Source organism: Ovis aries, chromosome 3 (genome assembly GCF_016772045.2).
Source record: "Ovis aries strain OAR_USU_Benz2616 breed Rambouillet chromosome 3, ARS-UI_Ramb_v3.0, whole genome shotgun sequence".
In the NCBI taxonomy this organism is placed as follows: domain Eukaryota; kingdom Metazoa; phylum Chordata; class Mammalia; order Artiodactyla; family Bovidae; genus Ovis; species Ovis aries.
The window spans coordinates 66,980,392-67,001,902 of record NC_056056.1 but is presented as its reverse complement, the minus strand read 5'-3'; positions in this window follow the sequence as shown (position 1 = coordinate 67,001,902).

Below are 21,511 nucleotides of genomic sequence, written 5' to 3'. Positions count from 1 at the left end.
TGACAATATACAGCCTTGACGTACTCCTCTCCCTATTTGGAACCAGTCTGTTGTTCCATGTCCAGTTCTAACTGTTGCTTCCTGACCTGCATACAGGTTTCTCAAGAGGCAGGTCAGGTGGTCTGGTATTCCCATCTCCTTCAGAATTTTCCACAGTTTATTGTGATCCACATGGTCAAAGCTTTTGGCTTAGTCAATAAAGCAGAAATAGATGTTTTTCTGGAACTCTCTTGCTTTTGTGATAATCCAATGGATGTTGGCAATTTGATCTCTGATTCCTCTGCCTTTTATAAATCTAGATCCTTTTCTAAATCTAAATCTTTTGAACATCTGGAATTTCACGGTTCATATACTGTTGAAACCTAGCTTGGAGAATTTTGAGCATTCTTTTACTAGTGTGTGAGATGAGTGCAATTATGTGGTAGTTTGAACATTCTTTGGCATTGCTTTTCTTTGGGATTGGAATGAAAACTGACCTTTTCCAGTCCTCTGGCCACTGCTGAGTTGTCCAGATTTGCTGGCATATTGAGTGCAGCACTTTCACAGCATCATCTTTTAGGATTTGAAATAGCTCAACTGGAATTCCATCACCTCCACTAGCTTTGTTCATACTGATGCTTTCTAAGGCCCACTTGACTTCGCATTCCAGTATGTCTGGCTCTAGGTGAGTGATCACACCATCATGATTATCTGGGTAGTGAAAATATTTTTGTATATTTCTGTGTATTCTTGCCACCTCTTTTTAATATCTTCAGCTTCTGTTAGGTCTATAACATTTCTGTCCTTTAATGTGCCCATCTTGGCATGAAATATTCCCTTGGTATCTCTAATTTTCTTGAAACGATCTCTAGTTTTTCCCATTCTATTATTTTCTTCTATTTCTTTCCACTGATTACTGAAAGAGACTTTCTTATCTCTCCTTGCTATTCTTTGGGACTCTGCATTCAATTTGGTATATCTTTCCTTTTCTCCTTTACTTTTCACTTCTCTTCTTTTCACAGCTATTTGTAATGGCTTCCTCAGATAGCCATTTTGCTTTTCTGCATTTCTTTTTCTTGAGGATGGTCTTGATCCCTGTCTTCTGTACAATGTCATGAACCTCCATCCATAGTTCTTCAGTCACTCTGTCTACCAGATCTAATCCCTTGAATCTATTTCTCATTTCCACTGTATAATCATAAGGAATTTGATTTAGGTTATACCTGAATGGTCTAGCGGTTTTCCCTACTTTCATCAATTTGAGTCTGAATTCGGCAATAAGCAGTTCATGAACTGAGCCACAGTCAGCTCCTGGTCTTGTTTTTGCTGACTGTATAGAACTTCTCCATCTTCTGAGGATAGATACATATATCAACGAAATACAATTGGGAGTCCAGAAATAAACATTTACTTTTATGTTCAACTAATTTTCTACAAGGATACAAACAATTTAAACAGGAATAAAGAGTCATTTAAATTTTTTAAGTTAATTAATTAATTTGGCTGTGTTGGGTCCCAGGCTTCTCTGGTGGATCAGCTGGTAAAGAATCTGCCTGCAATGTGGGAAACCTGGGTTTGATCCCTGGGTTGGGAAGATCCCCTGAAGAAGGAAACTACTACACACTCCAGTATTCTGGCCTAGAGAATTCCATGGACTGTGTAGTCCATGGGTTCAGAAAGAACGGGACATGACTGAGTGACTCACTTTCACTCTCACTTGGCTCTCAGCTGAGGCATGTGGGATCTTTCATTATGGCCTGTGCAGTCCAAAGTGTGGGGTCAGTATTTGCAGCATATGGGCTACTTGCCCCATGGTATGTGGGCTCTTACTTTCCCGGCAAGGGATTGAACCTGTGTTGCCTGCATTGGCAGGTAGATTCTTAACCACTGGACCACCAGGCAGAAGTCACGTGAAGATCCTTTCTAAAGTTATTGAAAATATTCTAAAATTGTGGGAATGATTGAATAACTCCATAACATTACTAAGAATCACTTAATTGTACACTTATAGTAAATGAATATCTTGGTATGCAAATTGTTACTTGATAAAAATGTTGAACAAGCAACCGATTTGACTTCAAACATAAAGATATTCCTTTTAGATTAAAAAGATAACACATAACACAATTGATGATTTTTAAGGGTGGAGAAAAGAGAGGGATGTTTGGGTGTTTCAAACTTTTGATAGTTGAAATCATATATTTAAATGCACGTTTCATTTTACAGATTGACAAACTGAGGAAGATTTTCGGTGAATTCCTTGTGCACCAACAAGTTCTAATGAGATCTTGGTCACTGCCAGCATTATCTGACTAAATAAGCCAAAAAGAGAATCACTCAAGTCATGTGGGAAGCAAAGGCAAAGATTAGAGGGAGGCATTCTAGATTTGTTTCAGATCAGCACACATTTGGATGCTTTTAATACTGAACATTTATTAAATGCAAGCAGTCCACTGGGGCAGAGAGAATCTCGAGCTATTTGTAGTCTCCAGCTCCCTGGTCTGAAAAACTGGATTGAGTATCAGTGCATTCTACTTGAGGTTTAAGAACTCTGAATTTATGAAATTGGAAACAGATATTTGCATCACTTTGCACAATTATTCATCCATAGCATGGATATAAGTGTTTTCAGTATATTTTCTTTTAAAGTGGTATAATGTAAAAGATAAATCCCTGGCATATTCTAGAGAGATTCACCTTTTTATGAACCAAATATAGATTTGTGAGTTTGTGTTGATTACCTTATCTCTAAGTCCCATGAACTCTGAGCTTTGTGTAATAGTAGCAGCATAATGTTACCAGAACCTGAAATCATGCTTTTCTGGGATGTTCTGATGGCAGAGAGAACAAAGAAATGACTTCTCTGGAATTGTTCCAGGATAGCATGCTGTCGGGGCAATCTGAAGATAATATGCACAGTCCAGTGAAGGCTGCATAATTGCCCATGTTCTATTTTTAACTTACTCTCATGAGTTACATCATTGGCAGTGATAAGCTATTACAATGGGCTCAGATACACATTAAAAATGATTAACTGAGTGTCATGGACTCAGTGATATGATATATTTAAAATTTTGAAGGTTGAGCATTGTGTCCAGTGCTCTTGCCTACAGTACTCTTTGTTACTTCTCATGTCACGCCATTATTAGGAGAGATGACAGAAAATGGAATGCAGGGAGAAATCAAGTCACTCAGATCATTGCTAGATGCCAAGGTCAATGCAAGGTGAGTGACTGCCAAAGGTTCTTTATATTCTGATAAACATAAAAGTGCTTTTCCCCCTTCAACTCTAAACAGCTCACTGATATGTGCTTTTCTTACACCTGCAACAGTCATGGTGATATTTATTTTCTTCAGAGACTTTCCTCCTATGACTATTAAAACAGAGCTTCGCTTAATAATCAATATAACGTTCATTATCTGAGAATAAATCGTCAATGGCATAGAATCATGAATGAGCAAGATTGTTAATATGTTACATTCTTGTTCTCCCAGCCTGTCTAGTGTCCTCAGTTTGAGTTTTTCTCACCTAAAGAACTTCCCCTTCTACTTCATCTTCTCCCTACAAGCTGGAGGAATTTCAGATATAAGCCAAGTAGATGAGCCTTTTATTTTAAGTGTGTGTGCATTCTCAGCTTCCCTGAAATAATTCATGACTCTGGATAAGAGTGAAAGAGAAAGGTAATGAAATGCCCACATGATGTTAGAAGGGAAAGGTTGAAAATGAAGGTCTCCATCATGAGCTGGAGTCTATACTTTACAGCTCCTTAACAGGTCTTCAAATCGGGGATTAACTTGAGGGGTCAATTCTAGCACTAATTTTTGAACTGACCCATGATTCTCTTCACTGAGCTTTCACTAGGCTTTATAAAACTCTTTAAAGTGCCATTTTAAAACTGCTTAGAAGAATTATACCGCCTATTTAAAATACTGTTTAAGAACTGTTCAGAAGAATTAAACTGCCTAGAGTTGTGTAAACTAGGATATCCTTGCAACATTGTGATTCTGGGCTAAAACGAGCCTCTTTAAGATACATTATTCTAGGTTAGGCTAATTTCAAGGCCTAATTGGCCCTAGGGACAACTCCAGCCTAACAGTCTGGAATTCTCTGTGTGCTCTGAGGTGTCTTGGACCCGAGCGTATGAAGCTCCCAGGGAAGCCAGGACATCACTCAGTGCTGGTCTGGTGCCCTCAGGTCTGCACCGAGGAGCTAGCCGGACTAGTTCAGTCCCAAGTGGTGTCAGTGACCTGCAGCAAAAGGAAGTAAATTCAGGTATTTGGATATCTAAGAAAGAAACCTCACAATGTTTGCAAAGGTAGTAACTGAAGAGTATCCACTCTGAGATCATATTCATAGATTCAGTCCTAGCTCCCTGACTTTCTGACCTTGAGAAACTGTCTGACCTTTCAATGTCTCAGTTTGCTGTGCTATAATATGATGATAACAATATCCTCCTTCAAAGAGTGATTTTTTTTTTTTTCATTTTTTGGCCATGCTACATGGCTTGTGGGATCTTAGTTCTCTGACCAGGGACTGAATCCAGGCCCTCCGCATTGAAAGTACAGAGTCCTAACCACCAGACAACCAGGGAATTCCCTTTAGAGAGTGATTTTGATGATTAAATGAGATTATGCATATATGCCAGAGTCTGGCACATAATAAGTTTTCAACAAAGGCTTATATGTGTTAGTGCCAGGACAAATATTTGTATCATTTATATTGTTTTTGGTGATGGTTTAAAGTATGAGATTCAAGATTCAAAAGAACAGATTAGCAGCTCCTCAGAGGAGTCTATGACCTATATCTCAGATAAACCTTATCTGCCTCACTGGGAAATAAATCCTGTTGCCATGCAGCCTGGGGCTTGGCTGACTGCCCTCTGAGAACAGCTTGTGTCCTGTAGCTCTCACTGGTTAGTTCCCTGCAGCTCTCAGGGAGACTTATGTCTTGAGATGCATTCATTCGCCTGGGGTATTCCAAACTGAGTGAAACAGCGCAAAAGTGGTACTTCTTAGCTAAGACATGGAAACAACCTAAGTGTCCATATCAATGGATGAGTGGATAAAGAAGACATTCACCCAGCAATCCCACTTCTGGGCATACACACCGAGGAAACCAGAATTGAAAGAGACACATGTACCCCAATGTTCATCGCAGCACTGTTTATAATAGCCAGGACATGGAAACAACCTAGATGTCCATCAGCAGATGAATGGATAAGAAAGCTGTGGTACATATACACAATGGAGTATTACTCAGCCGTTAAAAAGAATTCATTTGAATCAGTTCTGATGAGATGGATGAAACTGGAGCCGATTATACAGAGTGAAGTAAGCCAGAAAGAAAAACACCAATACAGTATACTAACACATATATATGGAATTTAGGAAGATGGCAATGACGACCCTGTATGCAAGACAGGGAAAGAGACACAGATGTGTATAACGGACTTTTGGACTCAGAGGGAGAGGGAGAGGGTGGGATGATTTGGGAGAATGACATTCTAACATGTATACTATCATGTGAATTGAATCGCCAGTCTATGTCTGACGCAGGATGCAGCATGCTTGGGGCTGGTGCATGGGGATGACCCAGAAAGATGTTATGGGGAGGGAGGTGGGAGGGGGGTTCATGTTTGGGAATGCATGTAAGAATTAAAGATTTTAAAATTTAAAAATTTAAAAAAAAATTTCAGAATATGAAAAAAAAGAAGACATTCAGCCGCAAGAAGAAAACCCAGTCATTTGTGACAAAACATGATACTTGAGGGCATTTTGCAAAGTGAAGTAAGTCAGACAGAGAAAGATAAATACTGTAGATCTCACTTATATTCAGAATCTTAAAAACAAAACAAACAGAATTCTTAGAAACAAAGAATAGTTAGTGGTTGTCAAGGGCAAGACATAGAGGTTAGTAGGGGAAATAGTTGAACGTGGTCAAAGGGTACAAACTTCCAGTTATAAGATGAATAAGTCCTGTGGGTCTAATGTACAGCATGGTAACTATAGTTAATACTGTCTGGTATATTTGAAATAAGTCTTCCCAGGTGGTGACAGTGGTATAGAATTGCCAATGCAGGAGACTTAAGAGATGTGGGTTCATTCTCTGGGTGGGGAAGATCTCCAGGAGGAGAGCATGGCAACCCATTCCAGTATTCTTGCCTGGAGAATCCCATGGACAGAGGAGCCTGGAGGGCTATAGTCCATAGGGTCACAGAGTCAGACACAACTGAAGTGACTCAGCAGCAGCAGCATATGTGAAATATAAGAGAATACATTTTAAAAGTTCTTGTCATACACAAAAATCTGTAACTATATGAATTGATAGATGTGTTAACTAACTTGCTGTAATCATTTTGCAATATACACATGTATCAAATCATTACATTGTATACCTCTTTAATTAAAATAGAGCTGACACATAACATTATGTAAATTTAAGTGTTGATTTTATACATGTATATATTGCAGTATGATTATTACTGGAACATTAACACCTCTATCTTATCAAATAATTATCATTTCTCTTTTTGTAGTGAGAACATTTAAGGTATAAATTTAAGTCTCTTAACAACTTTTATAATACTAAGTATTATTGATAATCACAACACTGTGCATGAGATCTCCAGAGTTTATTCATCTTCTAACTGCAGTTTGTATCTTTTGACCAGCATGTCCTCAAAGCCACCTGAACCCCAGGCCCTGTTAACCGTCAATCTACTCTGTTTCTATGTGTTCAGACTTTTTAGATTTTATATCTAAGTAATATAGTACCGTATTTGTCTTTTTCTTTTTGATTTATCTCACTTAGCATACTGTCCTCATGTTTTATCCATGTTTACAAATGACTGGATTTCCTTCTTTCTCTGCATACACACCACATCTTCTTGATCCATTCAGCCATTGAATGAAGTCAGTTAAGGTTATTGTGAAAAATGCTTCAATAAACATGAGAGTACGGATATCTTTATTTTTAGATATTCTTTTTCATTTCCTTTAGATATATATCACAGGTGGGATTGCTGGATCATATGGGAGTTCTGTTTTAAATTTTTTTTGAGAGAACTCCATACTGTTTTCCATAGTGGCTGCACCAACTTACATTCCTACCAATAGTGAACAGAAGTTTGTTTTCCTTTTTTTCTTTCACATCCTCGTCAATATTTTCTATCTCTTGTCTTGATGATGATAGCCATTCTAACAAGTATAATTTAATATCTCATTGTGAGATATATATGTATATATATATATTCTTATATATAAGATCATATCATCTGAAAATAAGGATAATTTTACTTTTTCCTTTCCAATTTGACTGCCTTCATTTCTTTATTTTGCCTAATTGCTCTAGGTAGGACTTCTAGTATCATGTTGAATGAGAGAGAGAAAAAGAGAGAGAGGTGAGAATTTTTAAGATCTACTCTCTCAGCAACTTTCAATTATATAACAGAGTACTGTTAAATATAGTCACTACACTGCACATTGGATCCCCAGAACTTGTCTTATATATTTGTACCTTTTGACTACCTTTATCCATTCCCTTCAACCTCACCCCTCAACCCTAGCAACCACCAATCTATTCTCTATTTCTGAGTCTTGTTTTTTTTTTTTTTTTTTTTTTTAGATTCCACATACAAGTGAGACAATATGGTATATGTCTTTCCTGTATCCTGCAATTTTACTAAATTTGTTTATTGATTCTAACTGTTTTTATTGGAATCTTCAGATTGTTTTCTGTATAAGATCATGTCATCTGCTAAAGGAGACAATTTTGCTCTTTCCTCTCTGAATCAAATGCCTTTTATTTCTTATTCCCTGACTAGTCTAGCTAGGGCTTCCAGTAATACACTGAACAGGAGTAGCAAGAGTGGGAACCCTTGTCTTGATCCTGATCGTAGAGGGAAAGCTTTGATCTTTCACAACTGCCTATAGTGTTAGCTGTGGTTTGTCGTATATGACCTTCATTAGGTTGAGGTACATTCCTTCTATGTTGGTTTGCTGAGAGTTTTGATCACGAAAGGATGCTGACTTTTGTCATATACTTTTTCTGTATCTACTGATATGATCATATGATTTTTTCATTCATTCTATAAACGTCATGTATCATAAATATTGTTTCGCATATGCTGAACCGTACTTGGATGCCAAGAATGACTCCCATTTGCCCATGATGTATGATCCTTTTAATGCACTATTTAATTCATTTTGGTAATATTTTGCTGATAACTCATATTCATCAGGGTTATCAGCCTATAGTTTTCTTCTCTTATGGTGTCCTGGTTGTTGTTTAGTCGCTAAGTCATGTCCAACCCTTTTTCATCCCCAAGGACTGTGGCCCACGAGGCTCCTCTTCCCATGGGATTTCCCAGGCAAGGATACTAGAGTGAGTTGCCATTTCCTCCAGGGTACCTTCTCAACCCAGGGATTGAACCCACATCTCCTCCATTTCCTGCATTGCGGGTGGATTCTATACCACTGTGCCAACAGGCATTCCTCACTTGACTTTTATATCAGGATAAAACTGGCCTAGAAAAAGCAGTTTGGGAGTATGTGTTACTCTTCAATATTTTTGAAGAAGGTGATAAGAACTGGCATTAATCACTCTTTAAATATTTGGTGGAATTCACCAGTAAAACTTTCTGATCCTGGCTAGTATCAGGATTTTAAAAGCTCCCTAGGTGGTGCAAATACCAGCCAGGATGGACAGCCACTGTTTGAGAGCATTGATACTTCTATCTAGAATGTGACAGGGGTGTCCCTCCACTTCTTCCTTTACCCTACTGCTAGAATAACCTTTCTTACATATAAACTGTTTGTGACATTCTAATGCTGTTAATGTGTCCCTATTGCTCTTCATCACTGCAATCCCAAACATGGATGGTCTTCATTATCTGTCCCTCCACCTCTACATTTGTCACTTTGCCCTCAAACCACCATACTGGGTAGCCAGATTGACCTTAGTGTCATTGCTAAGATGAGTCACTCTCCCTCATAATTCTATGCCTGATATAATAACTTTCTCAGCTTAGAATACTTGCTCCCATTGGTGTATCTGGTTAACTCTAACTTGTTCTCCCAAACAGTTTCCTCCACACAGGGAGAAGACTGAGAATGAGGAGGCTAGAAATGGTCTGTAATTATGTCTTACAGGCTCTACTGCATTTTTATTAAAAAAAATATGTATATATATATATATATATATATATATATATATATATAACAAAAGTTCAACTCAGTCACCATCTCTACTGGCCCCATCTTTTATTTGCACTATGCAAATTTAAAAAAATCAAATAATTATATGAATAAATGAATCTTACTATAATATGTGATATTTAGTATTTGCTACTTCATGGAAAATACATGGGAAAACAATGGAAACAGTGAGGACTTTATTTTCTTGGGCTCCAAAGTCATTGCAGATGGTGACTGCAGCCATGAAATTAAAAAATGCTTGCTCCTTAGAAGAAAAGGTATGACAAACCAAGGCAGCATATTAAAAAGCAGAGACATTACTTTGCCGACAAAGGTCCATCTGGTCAAAGCTATGCTTTTTCTGGTAGTCATGTATGGATTGAGAGTTGGACCATAAAAAAGGCTGAATGCTGCAGAATCGATGCTTTCAAACTGTGGTGTTGGGGAAGACTCTTGAGAGTCCCTTGAACTGCAAGGAGATCAGTCAGTCCTAAAGGAAATCAGTCCTGAATATTCATTGGAAGGACTGATGCTGAGCTGAGGCTCCAAAACTTTGGCCACCCGATGTGAAAAGCCAACTCATTAAGAAAGACCTGATGCTTGGAATGATTGTAGGCAGGAGGAGAAGGGGATGACAGAGGAAAAGATGGTTGGATGGCATCACTAACTCAATGGATATGAGTTTGAGCAAACTCTGGGAGGTGGTGAAGGACAGGGAATCCTGTTATGCTCCAGTCCATGGAGTCTCAAAGAGTCAGACACAACTGAGAAACTGAACAACAGCAACAAATAATATGTGGTCAGCTTGTCTATCCTAACCTTGCAACGTTAGGATCAGTCTCTCATTTATCTTTTTATCTCTAACACTTATCAGAATCCAAGCTATATGGTAGTTATGGAAAAGTATAACTTTGACTATCAAATGAATGAATGAAGCAAGCACAGACATGTTAAAGCAACTCTCCAAAGGTATCATTTCTTTCCTCACAAAATCTTTTCCCATCCATGGTTTGCTTTTGTGGCATAATTTAATACACAACCGCTTTAGACTAGCACTTTAAATACATTTTGGGTGTCAGAATCACTGCAGGGGAAAAGAAGAGAGTTCTCAGCTCTAAAGGTCTCCATCCATCTATGGCAGTCAAGGGCAAAAGAAGCTAAAGTTCCAACAGGAATCTTCGCAAAGGCCTCACCTCGCAGGTGATGGTAGGATTGTGAATCTACTTTGGAACGAAATATACAGATGTTTTTTAAATGCTTCACTTTCTTTTGGGATTATATATTTGTCCCAGGATATTCTGTGCCATTTTCTGCCTGCCTTTATAATCAATCTGAAATCAGAGACATTACTGCACTCCAACCAAGAGTAAAGCCCATATTCAGATAGTGTGATCACACCAGCCTCCTTGGGGGTAACATGTACACAATAGGAAATTAATCAGACTAGTGGCCATATTCAGACTACATCGATGCTTTTTCTCTCCTGAGTGAATTGCTCCTCTGGGAGCTATAATCACAGTTAAAAGTGACCCACGTCTGACAGAGAAGTTTCTTTTAAAACGAAAATGTAGAAAGGCATGATCGGTTTCCTGCTCAGTGAATATGATTGCCCAATGAATATTTTATCATAAACTTTGAAAGTCAAAGCCCCAAACACATCTGCTCTTAATAGAAAAGTAACAGACAAATCATTGGACAAGTCTGATGTTTTAAAGGTGATAATTTCACATTATAAATTTTGTTCCTTTATCCTTTAACCTCAAATTCCAAATGAATCTTTGTTTTCAGTCTGTTACTTCCAATCAAGTTAGAGGCAAATGTCATAGCCTCAAACTCAAATTCTTTGAATTAAACAGAACTTTTCTTCAAAGAACATTCCTAGTCTTGATTTGTTAAGCGTTTATCTGTGACCCGTCATCTCTAACCCTTGCATGCATCTTCTCTCACCTATATCCTTCCCATAAGAAAATCAACAGACTCTAAAATCTCAAGGCCATGGGATCAGAGAACTTAGTCTTCCATAACACTTTACACCGTTAGAATGGTAAGAGTGGAGGCTAGGTGCCATAGGTCAGGGTCAAAGCTCCAGGTTGCGTCTTGATGCTTGAGTTCTGCATCTTCCCTGCATTATGAGCCATGGTTAATAGTATCATCTCTTATCTTCACATTGTCCGTGTCTAGAAGCAAAGACTCTCCAGGAATTAGTGTTTTGCATAAGGCCTCAGTCAAGCTAGAATCTACTGAAGAGATTTTGAGGAGACTCTCATCAAGAGAGATACAGGCCATTGGTTCACTGCCAGGCTCAGTTTCCCAGTGCTACTCTTGATGCTTTTTTGACATTTCAGCCCATGAATAACAGCCCAACCACCCACCACTGCTGAATGGCAAGAAAAGGGCACATAGCTACCACCTGCTGACCTCAAATCATCACAGTCATACTCTGAATGCATAAAAAAGTAACATTCAACTTGATTCAATCCATGATGAGCAGGCGAAACAGCATAGGCTTTGGAGTACAGGGTCCTATGTTCAAACCTTAGTTTTGTTACTTTCTATTGCCTTTAATTTTAGGTACATCCACTAGCCTTTTAAAACTTATGCTCCTATTCCATAAAATTAACATATATAGCCTGTCTAGAATATTTTATGGGCACATATTCAATAGGAGCATCCTCACTCCACACTCTGACTCTCTCTCACACTCCTAGCACAAGAACATCACAATTCTGTAACCATCTGTAAACATGCTTTCATACATACTCAAATATATCCTCCTGCCAATACAGGAGATGCAGGAGATGTGGGTTCAATCCCTGAGTTGGGAAGATCCCCTGGAGTAGGAATTGGCAACCTGCTCCAGTATTCTTGCCTGGGAAATCCCATTGATTATGAAGCCTGGTGGGTTACAGTCCATGGGATCACAAAGAGTCTGACAGAGCTGAGGGACTGCCTAACTAATCAATCCATGTGTAATAAACCTTGTTGATAAGGGAAGAAAGAGGGAAAAATGTTCTAAGGAAGAAATGAAGACTAGTGCTCTATAGATAAGCTGGTGATCTTTGCAGTTTTGTTGAGATCAGACACAGGGTATGTCGGCATTCCCTGGGCAAGTGGGAAGGTTTTTGGAAGGTCTAGTTAGAAATCACCTAGTGGGTTCCCTTCAGACTCAAGAGAGCCCTTAGGCAATCATCCCTAATCCCATATTTCAGATAGTGCATAAAAGCAGAATCCCTTTAAGTGCTTCAGGAGGGTTATCTCTGTGTTCTTTTTGTGGATAAATAAATGATGAGAAGGTTGCCTGGGAGACTGGGAACTCAAGTAACCCAAGAGCTTTGTCAACCCAAGAAGCAAGCAGACCAAAGACTATAGATACAGAAAGACCAGTTCTTCCCAAAATGGAAGACGCTAAGCCTGGGCAGCTCAGCAGACAGAGGGGTAGACTGGCATGCAAGCAGAGGAAATGCATTTTTAATTCCTGCAACTGGGATTCCTGCTACAAAAGGTTTGAGGCAGCCTTGTTTATGCTTTTGTCTTTAACTGCAAAGACATGCCAAGTAGGAAATGCTAGCCAGGATCAAAATGTAGAATCAGTTTGCCTTGGCAAAGTTGTAGTCTTCCTCTAGTGTACAATTAGCCCTTCCTAAAAAGTGAGTAGAGAGGCATTTGAGAAAGGGAGGGAGAAAGGGGAAAAAAAGGGCAAGGAAAGAAAAGGAAGATGAGGAGTTGGGTGAGGTTTCTTCAGTACTAAGTGCTGTTTGAAGTGCTACTTACCTACTAGTCATGATAAAAGAAAACATCCTTCTATGTAAGCTTCTATTTAATTTTATTTCTAGTTTCTTTACATTCTGTTTGCTATAGCTTTCAAGAAAGAATTCTCATTTCTGTTTACGAAAATGCCTTTCTGGGTTCAAGTTAAACACAGAAAACCTGACCCAAGCTATGGGAACTAAGCTTGTATGGGCTCCCAGCATGGGATCCTTTATGAGGTCTGGGAGGGCCTGTTTTACAACCATCTATGTCATATTAATGCCTCTGTCTCACAGAAATCTCCTGAGAAGCAAAACAGCTGAGAAAGGAATAAAATCTGGTGGTTGTTGGCTTAATGGGCAGCCAGGGAGTTTGGCTCTCTTTCCATTTTCATAAGCTTTAGCACAAAGCTGTAACAAAGACATGGGTAGGAGCTAACAGGAGGGCTCCTCTTGTCTCTCAAAGTAGATATCAATAGGTCTGCAAACAACAATCCTGATATCAATCTCACAGTTACATGGAACTTCACAGTGCACAAAGACCATCGTATACCTGTGTGTGTATATATGTATTTTCGTGTGTGGATACGTATGCGTGTGTATACATATCACTTCATGGGAAATAGATGGGGAAACAGTGGAAACAGTATCAGACTTTATTTTCTTGGGCTCCAAAATCACTGCAGATGGTGATTGCAGCCATGAAACTAAAAGACGCTTACTCCTTGGAAGGAAAGTTATGACTAACCTAGATAGCATATTCAAAAGCAGAGACATTATTTTGCCAACAAAGGTCCGTCTAGTCAAGGCTGTGGTTTTTCCTGTGGTCATGTATGGATGTGAGAGTTGGACTGTGAAGAAGGCTGAGTGCCGAACAATCGATGCTTTTGAATTGTGGTGTTGGAGAAAACTCTTGAGAGTACCTTGGACTGCAAGGAGATCCAATCAGTCCATTCTATAGGAGATCAGTCACAAAAATAATCTCAAAATGGATTAAAGATCTAAACGTAAGACCAGGAACTATAAAACTCCTAGAGGAGAACATAGGCAAAAGACTCTCCGACATAAATCACAGCAGGATCCTCTATGATCCACCTCCCAGAATACTGGAAATAAAAGCAAAAATAAATAAATGGGATCTAATTAAAATTAAAAGCTTCTGCACAACAAAGGAAACTATAAGCAAGGTGAAAAGACAGCCTTCAGAATGGGAGAAAATAATAGCAAATGAAGCAACTGACAAACAACTAATCTCAAAAATATACAAGAAACTTATGCAGCTCAATTCCAGAAAAAAAGATGACCCAATCAAAAAATGGGACAAAGAACTAAATAGACATTTCTCCAAAGAAGACATACAGATGGCTAACAAACACATGAAAAGATGCTCAACATCACTCATTATCAGAGAAATGCAAATCAAGACCACAATGAGGTACCATTTGACACCAGTCAGAATGGCTGCTATCCAAAAGTCTATAAGCAATAACTCCTGGAGAGGGTGTGGAGAAAAGCGAACCCTCTTACACTATTGGTGGGAATGCAAACTAGTACAGCTACTATGGAGAACAGAGTGGAGATTCCTTAAAAAACTGGAAATAGAACTGCCATATGACCCAGCAATCCCACTGCTGGGCATACACACCAAGGAAACCAGAACTGAAAGAGACATGTGTACCCCAATGTTCATCACAGCACTGTTTACAATACCCAGGACATGGAAGCAACCTAGATGTCCATCAGCAGACGAGTGGATAAGAAAGTTGTGGTACATGTACACAATGGAGTATTACTCAGCTATTAAAAAGAATACATTTGAATCAGTTCTAATGAGGTGGATGAAACTGGAGCCTATTATACAGAGTGAAATAAGCCAGAAAGAAAGACATCAATACAGTATACTAACACATATATATGGAATTTAGAAAGATGGTAATGATAACCGTGTATGCGAGACAGCAAAAGAGACACAGATGTATAGAACAGACTTTTGGACTCTGTGGGAGAGGTCGAGGGTAGGATGATTTGGGAGAATGGCATTTAAACATGTATACTATCATGTAAGAAATGAACCTAGACTAACCCTAACCCTAACCCTAAATTCTATTAAAATACAAAAAATAAAAAATTAAAAAAATAAAAATAAAAGCAAAGTGGTATAACTTTTTCAGAAAAAAATAAATAAATAAAGGAGATCAGTCCTGGTTGTTCTTTGGAAGGAATGATGCTAAAGCTGAAACTCCAGTACTTTGGCCACCTCATGTGAAGAGTTGACTCATTGGAAAAGGCTCTGATGCTAGGAGGGTTTGGGGGCAGGAGGAGAGGGAGACGGCAGAGGATGAGATGGCTGGATGGCAACACTGACTCGATGGATGTGAGTTTGAGTGAACTCCGGGAGTTGGTGATGGACAGGGAGGCCTGGCATGCTGCAATTCATGGGGTTGCAAAGAGTCAGACATGACTGAGCCACTGAACTTAACTGAATACATATTTATCCATTATTTAATCCTCATAGGCAATAAAAACTGGGAAATAGTGCTCCTTATTCCTTTTCATACAGATAAGAAAGGTGGATGCTCAAAGTGATAAAGTAATTTGTCCTATGACAATGAGACAGTATCAGGCAAAGCTGGGATAGGAGCTCAGATCCTGTGACTTCAAGTCTGATATACTTGAACTATGCTTTTAAATTATACAAGGAAACTGAAGCACCAGAAGAGATTCAGTGACTTACCTAAGGACACATGGCTGGTGAGAAGCAGAACCCAAACTAAACAGGTTGCTCTGAAATGACCAAGAACCATCACAGGGAGAGAGAAAGGGACTGATTGGTAAGGTCTGGTGGCCTGCCTCACATGACTCCACGGTCATCCCTTTGCAAACTGAAAAACACACAGAAGAGGCCTTACAAGAGGAGGAAAGGGCCGTGTGTGTGTGCGTGTGTGTGTGTGTGTGCGTGAGTGCTAAGTCATGTCCAGCTTTGTAATCCCATGCAGTGTAGCTCACCAGGCTCCTCTGTCCATGGAAAAGTGCCTTAGAAGAGGAGAAAAAGAGAAAATGTACTTGCTCATTTGTCCCCTGCCCACAGTCTCTTCATATGGCCTCGAGTTCTTCTTCCCGGGATTTTTAACGTCTCAGAGGTAAGAGCAAATAAACAGAGCAGAAGGTTTAAGGTGAAACTGAGCTTCCACCCCACCTCAACAATTTCAAAGCCTGTATCTTTCTTCACCAGCATCAGCAATGGGGTGGGAGGCCTCAGCCATCGCCAGCAGGGGGAGCCACAGCGCTCCCTCAGCCCCACGATGTTGGTTGGCTTAGCAGCTGTGAAACACACACTTCCATTTCAGCTGCTAGATTTAAACTGTGTGTGGGGAGGGCACGGAGGGGTGGGTGCGTGCATGTAGAGAGGGTGGCTCTGGAAGGCTTCCATTTAATTTATGAACCTTCACGGATAGCCACACTCATAACTAAGGTGCTATTTCCGGGATCTAACACATTTAATTTTGTGGTTGCCAGGTTTCTTTCATTTGTAGGAAAAGTAGTTACAGCCCTATTTGGAGTTTCCAAATTTAAAGCTGAATCCAAGTTTTTACTCTATCCTTGCTATAAATGGAATCCTAATCATTTTGAGGGCCTCACAGAAAAATGTGTAAGCACAAGACTCATCTTTTTCACACATTTTTGTTTCCCCTTTATACAATGAGAACAATGGTACCCACTACAAACACTTGTGGGGGTAGAGTGAGCGGCATCTGAATATCACTGATCTTGGCCTGAGATTAGCCTACAGAAAAGAACCTCAGGCTCCTGTCCGGAAGCTTGAAGGCTATGGCGAGACAGGATGTGTTCAGCTGCTCTGTTGTGTTTGACTCTTCGAGAGCCCATAGACAGTAGCCCGCCAGACTCCTCTGTCCATGGGATTCTCCGGGCAAGAATACTGGAGTGGGTTGCCATGCCCTCCTCCAGGGGACCTTTCCAACCCAGGGATCTAATCTGCATGGCATCTCCTGCATTTGCGGGTGGATTCTTTACCACTGAGCCACCTGGAAAGCCCCTGGCCTCGTGGTAAAAAGCCCTCTGTTGATCTTTTGTTTATCTTTCAGTTTCTTTTCCTGTATAACTGAAGTGTTAGTTTCTTCCACATAAGATTGTTCAGAAGATTAAGTTACTTATGTTAATTACAGAGACCCTTAAACTTATAAGTGTCCAGTAAAGTTTAGCTATTGTCACTGCTATTATTGTCTCCATTAGGTAGCTTCTGTGAGGAGGAGACAGCAAAAGTTTACATTCCTAAGACAAAATGCTCTGCGAAGTTCTGATCCATAAAAAAATAAAAGCAACTGCTCTTCTAGAGGATGTATGAGGTGTGTGTGCATACTCAGTCACTAAGTCATGTATGACTCTCTGTGACCCCATGGACTATAGCCTGCCAGGCTCTTCTGTCCACGAGATTTTCCAGGCAAGAATACTGGAGTGGGTTGCTGTTTCCTTCTCCTGGGGATCTTCCCGATGGGCTTGAACTCATGTCTCCTGCGTCTCATCTTCACTGGCAGGCAGATTCTTTACCAGTGGGGGTCCACCACAATTTGATTGTAATAAACTCAGATGCATGTTTTCTATAGTTCAGCTTACTTTCAGCAAATAATTTGTTTGCTTTAGACCAGTGAAAAGGATTTGGTTTGTGGTATGTGCTTTGCTTGCAGGAAAAAGACCAAGCTGTATGAAGACACTGTTCTCTGAGCAGAAAACTAGAGAATCTTACTCTGTATCTTCAGGAATGGGAATGATGGCTATTAAAGATCTGGTCACCTGGTTTGTGAGTCACTGTGAAGATTTAATGGGGTCAGCAATAGTGGCGTCACACTCTGGCTGTGGCCTGGGTGATAATCCTTTGGAAATATCAGTGGAGCAAGGGAGGGGTGGCCCATGGCAACTTATCCAAAGTCACACAACCAACAGGTCCTGCAGTCAGGCAAGTGGTCTGATTTCAGAACCTATTGAGACATAGCCCCACTTGGACTTTTGAGACTTGGTTTATGTTGTTTTTTTTAATAGAAAAATATGAGGAAAGTGAAGTTCTAATTGTCATCTTACAGAAGAGAGGAGGGAATTTGCAATGATCCTGTTGTGAATATGGGGTGCTTCATGATGCAGGAATTACTTGGTAGAATATTCAATGGGTAAATTCTAAAGGAATCCCCAAGGATGTTTCTCTCAGCAGACTGTATAAGAATCTCATCAGAACAGGGATGACTTGGTGTCATTCTCAAGTTAGTCTCTTTGGTTCATAGGGTTTCCTGAGGGAAGATATTCTATGAAGAGTTTTCAGCTATCAATAAAAGCTTGAACTAATCCCAAAGTGTGGAGTTAGACCACTGTGCCCGGCACTGTGGTAGTCCAACAATGGCAACATGGCAGCTAACAAAGAAGTACTTACTGTCCAGGCACTTCCCTGGTGGGCCAGTGACTAAGACTTTGTGCTCCCAATGCAGGGGGCCCAGGTTTGACCCCTGGTTAGGGAACTAGATCCCACATGCTGCAATTAAAACTTGGCACAACCAAATAAATATTAAAAAAGAAACAGTCTATTTTTATTGACATCTTTTGCCACAACATCACTTTGTCAAAGTGAAAAGTATTTTGTGCCTCAAAAAATTATTTATGAAGAATGCATGAATTTGGTTGCTTATTTATGGTGAGAAGTTATTCTAGAATTAGGACACTCCCCCTGAAAGTCACACCCTTCCTCTTTACAGAGGCAAACTAATAGATGTTCAAAACAAAGCAGTCATGGGAAAGTTTGCAATGATTTCCTACCTTATTTTCTGATGCAGAAGAGCAAAAGAATGCATAAAATCATAAACTTTATCACCATCTTCAAAACTGTCAAAATCAAAGCCTCTTGGTAAATGTATTTAATGGAGTTCAGAAAAACCTCACCATGTCCAGCCACTAAAAAAAATGAAACATTTATTTTTCATCCGCAGTGTCGGGGAGGGCACATGTTCGACAAAGATAACGTGGATTTTCCTGCCCTTCCTCCCTTTGGAGAAGGGCAAAGAAAAATGTCAGGCACAGTACTGTGGGTGCTGGGTGATTGTGACCATCCTCCTCACCCCACTGCCATAACCAGGGCTTGGGCCACAGGACAGAGGTTCTCAACATTATGGAGCACCAGTCAACGCAGCCTGGGCAAACGCACTATTTCTAGAGCCTGTGGAGGGACTCTGTGCCAGTCTTTGAGGGGTTTATGTGGCAAGAATAAGATTAATTTCTTCTAATTACATTTCAAGACATGGCCTTCCCACACCACAAATACCGGTTTGACCAAAAAGTCCATTTGGGTTTTTCTGTAAGATGTTATGGGCTTCCCTCGGAACTCAGCTGGTAAAGAATCTGCCTGCAATGCAGGAGACCCAGGTTCCATTCCTGGGTCAGGAAGATCCCCTGGAAAAGGGATAGGCTACCCGTTCCAGTGTTCTTGGACTTCCCTGGGGGTTCAGATGGTAAAGAATCCACATGCAATGTGGGAGACCTGGGTTCGATCCCTGGGTTGGGAAGATCCCCTGGAGGAGGGCTTGGCAACCCACTCCAATACTCCTGCCTGGGGAATCCCCATGGAGAGAGGAGCCTGGTGGGCTACCATCCATAGGGTCGCAAAGAGTTGGACATGACTAAGCAACTAAGCACACAAAAGGTGTGTATGGATGTACAGTACTTGCCCATTGGCTAGGAAACTCTGGAGGATTTTTCAGTGCTGGCCTCTTAGTCGTTACATCTTCTAAGCTAGAGGATACCCTCGATTACATGAACTTTCTCTTTTTCTCTCTGCCATATGCCAAGCAGTTGTAGCTGCTGCTGGTTTTTCCTGACAGGTCTGCATCCAGTAACAGAACTTCAACTTCACCCCCTGAAATTCCATCTCTTCAAGAACCAAGCAGTGTCCCTTTATAAATATTAGTGCTGCTTCTTGAAATACAGAATGTTTCACTGGGAAAGGGGTCTCACATTACATCCCATAGACCCTTGGGTTCTTCTGGAGTCTCAAGAGTATTTTATGATCAAATAGGTTCCAGTCTGTGCTGCAGTGTTTCATTCAGTACTTAAATCTGCCTCTTGGCTTTCAAAGTCATGTATTGCTTTACAGTCTATTTTCACACTTTCATAGCCTTCTTTCTCCAATCACTCAATTATTTATTTAACCTGAATCTAATCCTCAGGGGTCAGGCTAGCATTGTCCTCATTTTTGAGGCAGGAAAATGAAGTGGTGAGGGTGCATGAGAGGACAGAAAGAGGCACTGTGCTCATCACAGAACCAATTCAGAACGTGGAGTTAGAATACATAGCCTTTCTCACATAGTCCTGTACTATGTCCCTATGTGGACATGCACCCCCCCCACACACACACACACACGTAGATTATATATTGACCGTATAGAAGGTAAGCTGTGAAAAAGTGGAGGTTTACAAAATTATTCCATCTGGTCATATACCTTAGAAATTCACCAAAGCATATTTAGTTCTCTGTAGATAAATCTTTTCTCCTAACCTTCTTTTATTCTTAGATTTCTTGAAGGACATTGATAGGTGAAAAGCAAGTCAATACTAAGTCACTGTAGGAGTTTATTGTCCTAGTATTAATTCTCCTGTGGTTTAGGCTTAGTGGTCTTTTCTTTTCTTGTTTGCTGTTTTTTTTTTTTTTTTCCTTTGACGTTACAGGCACAGAACAATGTGGAGTGGTAGCTCGCCTGCATTTTGAAAAATCACTTGGATTAATAATTCAGTCAGATACCTTCTTCATCTCTCCTCTTATCCTCAAATACAGGCCAATCTAAATCATTATATAAAATAATTAGGCTAATGATGCCTCCATCCTATAATCACTTTGACTAACTGCACTTAATTTTAATTTTTTGAGACTCTCTTAAGTAACAGTTATTCTATATGATATATAATTCAGCATCTGCTTTAATGTTACTTTTTCTTTGACTTTTGCTCCCCATGCAAGGCAAACCTTAGCAGCTAATTGTGTTGAGTGAATTGAGTCATGCACAATTTATCACAGAAGCAGCAAGGCTACTCCCAGAGAGGTGAAATGACACTGGTGACAAAAACCATCTCAGATGATCCAAAGGAGGGATTTCTTTTTCAAAAGTTACATGAAGATGTGATTAATTGGAATAGCAGATAAATGACATTCTTTTTTTTTTTTTTAATTTTAACATTTTATTCTGGGAATCAGTTAAAAATCTTATCTATCCAACCAACTTAGAAATGATAAAGCAAACATCAAATGTTACATGTTTGAGAATCCTGTCTTCATCCCTGGTGGTAGTAGTTTAGTTGCTAAGTCAAGTCTGACTTTTGTGACCCCATGGGCGTAGCCTGCCAGGTTACTCTGGCCATGGGATTTTCCAGGCAAGAATATTGGAGTGGGTTGTCATTTCCTGCTCCAAAAGAACACTCTTAAAGGAAACTAGATAAACCTTATTCCAGTTCCATAAAAATAGTCATCTCTATTTTCATTATCCTATATCTCTGTCACATAAGCACAGGGAGGGACAGGTCTTAGGAGGGACTATGAGAGGAGG